The sequence below is a fragment of the Haliaeetus leucocephalus genome, unplaced genomic scaffold, assembly GCF_000737465.1.
Source record: "Haliaeetus leucocephalus isolate CR32 unplaced genomic scaffold, Haliaeetus_leucocephalus-4.0 Scaffold722, whole genome shotgun sequence".
NCBI classification, from domain to species: domain Eukaryota; kingdom Metazoa; phylum Chordata; class Aves; order Accipitriformes; family Accipitridae; genus Haliaeetus; species Haliaeetus leucocephalus.
Window position 1 is genome coordinate 1572096 of NW_010973158.1, and position 7475 is coordinate 1579570.

Below are 7475 nucleotides of genomic sequence, written 5' to 3' on the forward strand. Positions count from 1 at the left end.
CGGGCCGGGCGGTGGCGGGTGACCTGCGGGGTCCCTTCCTGGCCCGGTAGCCACTCGGGGGGACCGAGAGACCCCTGCGGCGGGGTGCAGGTGTCGCTGGTTCCCCCCCGCCCCCCGGTTTTGGCGTCGTTTGCCTTCCGGAGGGGCGCGAGGGCTGCCCAGGCAAACTCAATCCCAAACGACGAATGTTTCCTCGGGCGTAAGCAGCTCACCTTCCTCATTTAATAATTGCACATATTACATCCAGATTGCTGGAATGACTGATCACGCATCGGGCGTTTGCTGTCTTACGCTCATGGCTGTCCCTGCAGCTGCCGCTCCGTTGCGCCTTACGCTCCCCAACTTCCAGTCACCAGGATCTGGGGCAACAGACGCATCTGGGGCAAAAACGTAACAACCTCCACCCAGACGTGGCGTTTGGATATGTTGTACTGAACTCTGATGCAAGCCACGACAATTAAAGTAATGCCACATGCATAGTCACACTGTTTCACATGAGCCCCGGAATACAGCTGCGTTTTCTCTTCCAGTTATGTCAACGCGCCCCGTACAATACAGTGTTACTGAAAATGCTGTTAACTGTAACGTAGTCGTGTACAAAGATGTTTGAAAAGCAGCCAGTGGGTTTACTGCAGGTCACATGACTGCAATATTGGCGTTTGTTGGATCTCAACAGTACGTTGATGGAAATGTTTTTCTGTTTAATTTCCTTGATTGTTTGAAATGGGTATTTGATAACCTATTGTGTATGCAATATGCCATTTTAACAGTCCTGGAGTTCTGTTTGGCCACAAAACAGTGCACAAAGCTGACAGCAGGGTGGATTTGTACATGCTGCTCACCTTATGCTCCTTAATTGTCTTCTGCAGAGACCATGTCTAAGGACAGGTAGTTTTATTTTCACGCCCATTTAATCCCTGGCTTCTCTACTGGGACTGCCACCAACTAAGCTGGGATAGTGTTTCATTATGATAATCTGTTACTGAGAAATGGACAAAATGCTAAAAAATGCCATTTTACATGAGCCACCGAACAGCAAAAAGGAAAATGGTATGTCAGGTTAGAATTGACCTGCCACCAATTTTAGCATAGGACTAGATGTGAAAAGTCCTTTAAACCCTCACCAGTCCCTGAAAGTCACTCCAGCTGATACTTCCTGTTCAGGATCATTAGTTGCTTCACCCAGTTTCTTACAGGACTTTGGACAGTTTAATCTTTAGCAACAAAACATACAGTTGATCACATTTATAAAAGCCCAGCATGTTTAACAATACTGCTATTTATTTAAAATTTCTTGCCTGTGTATGGGAATTGTATGCTTGAATATCCAGTTTGTTTCCAGATACAGAAAATAAGCATGCATTTCTACTAGAGTAATAATATTTGCTTATTGTTTCTTTACTTTTCTACAAATCCTCTCTCCGTCTTTACAGAGCATACAGTCCTCTTTGGGGACTACATCTATGCCTACACTTAAATAATTAAACTAAATTAAATATAACCATCAGAGTTTTTACAAAGTAAAATTATGTATGTATATGTACTTCTCAAAACATTAAATCACTTCCATTTCTTCTTGTTCAGATAAGCCATTTTCTTCAAATGAGTCAGCTTTGGACTGAGGCCAAGCATGAGAACTTCACCCCCACTGACAACAGATTCAGAATTTCTCACTGTAGTGCACTACACTGTTGCTATAATAAAATTACTAAATTTTTAATCCCATGCAGACAATTTATCATTCCTGTCTAATAGCCTGTAATGTATCCTTATCATAATTAATATGAACAGTTCTCTGTAACTGACGTCCTCCATCGCAAACTCTTCAAGGCACCTCTTTTATGCATGAATTATCGTAACTTTTTTAATGTGAAAATGTTCTTTGGCAACGTTTGCTGCAAATTGCCCAATACATTCATTAATGCAGCCAGGGAATAGATGGGTGTGGGAAATGTATAGCAACTGTTGCTCCCATAGTGAATCTATCATAGTTGCAACGTTAGTTTCAATGGACGATACTACTATTTCACTTACAGTTTTAGCCATCAAAAATAAATGCCTAGCCAAAGGCTGCTGAAACTATAGCTAGCTAGACTGCAGCTCCTGAAGACATTTTACATATACAACTATACAAATTAAGAAAATACCAGGAGTTATCCTGGGGATTTAAAAGTGCTATAAATACCAAGACAGTATTTAGATTACAGCTTCAGCAGATTCCCCAGCAACATTAATTCCCAGAGCTGGTATCCCAGTTACCAAATAATTACAGTTTAAGTGCACAAAGTACAAAATATAGAGTTACATAATGAGTCTTTCAAGTGAGACTGTGCAACTGATCCCACTGAAGGTTTAAAGAAATTCTTTATGCATGATTTCACAGTAGACACCAAGCCCCAAATCCTCTCACTCAAATATCTATTTTTATATTTGAACAGGAACACTAGTAAATAGTGCAACAACATGCAGCTAACCTGAAAGAACGGTTGGTGAAACAGTCACCTCTGTGTCTGTCCCTTTCAAGAGTTCAATGGTCTGAACAACGTATACACAAGGTTTGATTGCCACTTTTCACTATTCTTACCACTGTTGTTTGTTGCGTTCGTGCATTTCCACTTTTCCAAGAGCTAGACTGAAAGGCCTTCAGGGTAAGCGCTTCTGCTCATTAAACGCTCAGGTAGTGACTTGAACAGTGGGTTTTAACTTGATTTGAATTGGGACTTCTGGACATTATTGCAATATAAGTATTAAATAATAATTACTGGAAGTAATAACTGCCTGAAAGACATAAAGACACAATAAGTAATCTTTTCTTTAACAAATATATATTGAATTTTATTTTAGATACTCCATAATTTAAATCTGCGCATCGTCTATTCGAGGTATCTTGCTGTTACATTTTCTGAATTGATCTGCTTCACAACTGGATTACACCATTTTTATGCTGGTGAAATCAACACATAACTGGTATAATTCAGTGGCAATTAAGTCTTAGAAGTATATTGTTATGACTTCCTACTACATTTAAAGAGAAGTTAAGTAAACAACCTCTGTTCAATCTAACTTTGATACAATCCCAAATTTGTTAGTGGTTAAATATTGCATTACACCATACAAAGAAGCTTTCTCTGTATTTGGTTGCATAATTTTTCAAATAGTTATATCAAACAGAGCAATGCATGTCAATGTATTACGTGACTAAGTTTTGGAGTATTATGCAAGTACCAATAGAAAACCTTTGTAACACCAAAACCTATTTTGTATATGCTGTGTTCCAGAAATGGTTAGGAATGTTTTAGAGTTATTTTTAAACATTTTATTGTGACTTTTCATTTGTATTTCTCTTCCTTGGTTTCCATGGGTGAGCTCCTGAATTCTGACCGAGGAACACTTGGCACGGTGTTTCACATGGAGGAGGAAAGACAACAAGGTGGTGTTAAGGCACTTTTCTTCTTCCCTGATTTGGACCACTTTGCTCCTGCACAGTCTCCTTAACGCTCACTTTAAGCTATGCTGCAGCCTCTTAGCCTGAGTCTGTTTTGACAGCTGATGCCCTCATATGAATCTTGTGCCGGTCAAAATAAACGGAGAGGGATGAAAATGCAGCCATGTCGTGTGAGGACACGGACAGCTGCAGGTCGTAACCGTCAGTCCTTTGCTCACAAGCTCCTGCAGAGCTGTTTCTGGCCACACTGAGGGCAAAGAGTTGAACATGAAGTTGGCAGAAAAAGCCAACTATGAAGTTGCCTAAAATAAGGTATTTGATCAGTATTTTGCCTATGCACTGACGATGGTTTTGGACTGCCTTTGGTAAGGTTCCTGGATCCAAAAAGGGTAACAATGAATGCTGCTGAGGATATTTGTGTCCAAAAAGCAATCCTAAAAGAATACCAACTTCTAATCAGATATGGAATAGCTTTTCTATAGGAAATCAGTTACGCTAGCTCTATAGTAGCTCTGTAGAAGCTCTGTACTGATTATATTGCTCTTCCAAGGTCAGTAATTGGTGCTGCATCCTGTAGGAAAACTGTCACTCCTCTCTCCACTGGTAGGAAAGAAGAATTTTTGCAGCAAGTTTGTTTAAAATTAATTATGGTGGGTTTTTTAAGCTGATGAAAACTCATGAGAATGTGTTCTGGATTAACAAGTTGGTGAACAGGTGATTTGTAAATAGACATTGTAAATGTTATCACAAATATCATTCCAGAATTATTCTATATAGGCACATTTATGGTAATTATACCCATCATGCTAACCATTAAATAAATCCAGATTTCTTTAACTGCAGTATGAATTGCATTGGTTTTACATTTTATCTTCCTTATTTCTATTCTGAATATTAATTTTTCTTAAAACAGGCTAACACTGACAATACAAATCTGTTAGTAGTTTCTAGCAACACTGTTGCATATGTGCATGCTTAACTAATTCCTTCCTTTTTCCTTGTCATCTGTTTTCTCTGAATAATTTCAGTCACATAAAAATAAAGACTAATAATATGTGAATTCCTGGCTTCAGTGTTGGCTCAAGGATATTTAAGATTGAATTTCTTATGGACCACCATGTTTGTAACCACAGGTTAAATCCTTTTGAAGCAAGGAGATCCAGACAGTCCAGCGAGATGAACCATCCTGTCTCTAGGCCTCTTACACTAAAGGATTGTACCTTAAGTAAAGAGGTTTTGATTCGCAGAAAAGCTACCTTGGAACGTTTTTAGGAGAGCTCAAACCCCAATCATTTCGATTGTGCTCCATCTGCAAAACAGAGTTCATGATAAAATATAACTTTAGAATCAGTTTGTCTTCCCTGTTTCTCCTCTTCATGAAGTCTTTAGCTGTCTTTCTTCAGTTATTTTTTCCGTCTTCTCCCCACCCTACAAATATGTGACATAGTTCTAAGTGCCAAGAAATGTTCTCTTTTTTAAAGTATTTTATCCCTTGTCCTTCAAGTAAACAAAATATAAAAGATTGCCCTTGTATGAGTAGCATAACTGAAAACCATTTTTCATTTTCCTTTGGCAGGAATGGTTTCAGAGTAGCTTTTTAAAATTTAAAATAGATACTTTTTCAGTTATATCTGTCCTAAGTTCTAAGGCATGGTAGTTGCAAACGATAAAACTAAAGTAATATTTTTAATGTTTTAATTCACAGGTTTCATATCCTGGTTTCTTTCATCAAAAGGATATTTCAATATAAGCCTTACCTGGCAGATATGAGTAATATGCTGCATCAGTGAGGAAATATTGATTTTCCAGGCCACAAAGGTAAGATAGTTGTGTATTAACTCATTTCCATGCCTACAAACAAACAAAAGCTCTAAACAGAGAAAGTGGCTTTACCAAGTGCTTTGAGAAGAGCACTTTAGTCTTGAGCTGTAATCACTTTTTTAATTATGATTTGTATAAATAAAATCTTTTAAATATTTTGCTTTGTTAAACTCAGGTTACAAAAATATGTACATTCTGATTAACTGTGCTGCTAGCAGCAACACAGCAGAGTTTACAGCTGAGCATTGTGACAGCATCAACACATTTTCATGAACATACTTCAAAGTGTTGCGATTAGACAGCATATTTTCAGATTAAACAGGCACACAACTTTGATGAGAAAGCTCCCCTTTGAATTTGCACAAAAAATATTTAATCAAGAAAAAAATAGCCTTGTTTTTCACTGTTGGTGAGACAAACCCGCTTATATCTAAATGTAGGTGGCACAGAAACCTATCAATTTTTGGAAAAATGTTCAGTGTAAAATACAGTTGCTGTTACAAGGCCCGTAGGGTACTGCTTTTCAACCTTCATAAACTGGTCTCTCTTCAGCTGAAGTTAAAATTTATGGTATTATTTCCCTCTTCCTCAGATACCCATTCCATTAGCTGTAAAAGTAGGAGAGAAGTGGTTCAATTAAAGTTTATCTCAGTTCAGTGCATTTTGAGAGTACAGTCACAATGCCGTGGCTGTTATACTGTGTGACACAACTGAGACAAGGTTTGCAGAAGAGGTGGTGTCTTTAATTAGGCCAACTGATAGAACTGGAGAAAACAAACAAACTTTTGGACTTGACTGACATCCATTAATCAGATATGACAAGTTGCAAAATCCAAACTAAATACAAGTGGGATGTGATCGGTCTAAGTATAATAAAATTATTTTAATCAATTAAACCACTGGAGAGAAAACAGTTGTTAACATGAATGTACAGGGATGAATCCGCAAGAAAACTGTAAGCTTTAAAAACAATGTTGCTACTGAGTTCACAGTTTGTTTATCCACTGTTAAGACTTTACTCCCCAGGATTATTATTTAACCATGACTGGTATGTCCCCTGTGAGCACCTCGATTGTGCAAGAGGTGGAATACCTTCTTTATGAAAAAATATTCTCCTAGCCTTTGCTGTGTTTTGTCCTTGATCAGTTATCTGTGTGAGTTCATTGTAGTGAATAATGGTTGATTAGTTTCATGCACATAATCTTCCTGAGTGTATGTGATGTGTTCAGTGTAATACATCACATTTTTAAAGGTGTATGAAGAAGACCCATGAAAATTAATAGTTCTTTTGGGCCTGACATCAGTTATGTTAAATACATCGGTATTCATGAATTTTGCATTTGTTCTGCCAGCAAGGTTAGGTTCTAATGAGTGTTTGTTAGTACAGGGGAAATCTGCTTTGGATTGTGAGTTTACTACTAGAAGTGTTTAAAAAGGGAGGTGGAAAAGGGCTCCAGGAAGAACTCGTCAAGGATGTGCTTTATTAGATGCTGTAATTATTTAACAATTCTCTGTAAATATACACCAGCATCGAGTAGTATGTAATAGACAGGAAGATGCTGTCAGTGAGGGTTTCCTTTTTGCATTTTGACCTTCATAGACAGTATTTGGGTGGTTAATTCAAGCAGAGAGCCTGCTCCTTGCAGGACAGTTCTAGAGACTTTTTTTCTGGTGTGTTTTGCATGGTGGCTGATTTTCTGAAGAGTTTCTTGGTTTCTGGTTTCCTCTGCAAGGTAATTTGTATTGTCACTTTTTGTCAGCTGTGTTATCTAGAAAGATGATGTTTGTATTTTAGTACAGGAAGGGCAGTAAATATTGAATTAGTAGTGGAAATCAGTGGAGAAGTTCAGGTAATAAAGATGTGTATCTTTAGGATACAGAGTAGGTTTGGTGGCACAGTTCTCTCAAACACCTTCCCATAAGAGTTCATGAACAGGCTGCCATACTGGTATAAGGGACACATTTAAAAATATTTTCAAACTTCGGTTGCCCCACCCTACTGATTTGCACAATTCTTTATAAGCAGCAGCTACCTCCATCTGAACACCACCGATTTAGGTGTATCAGCATTGTATTAAATGAGAGAAACAATGGCACAGTTTTTAAGTTCTTTCTTTACCTTTGACAGAAACCATCTTGAATAAAGCCACTACACAACCAGGAGGCCTTTGGGAGAGAAATCCTCAAAGATGTGAATATTCATAAACTG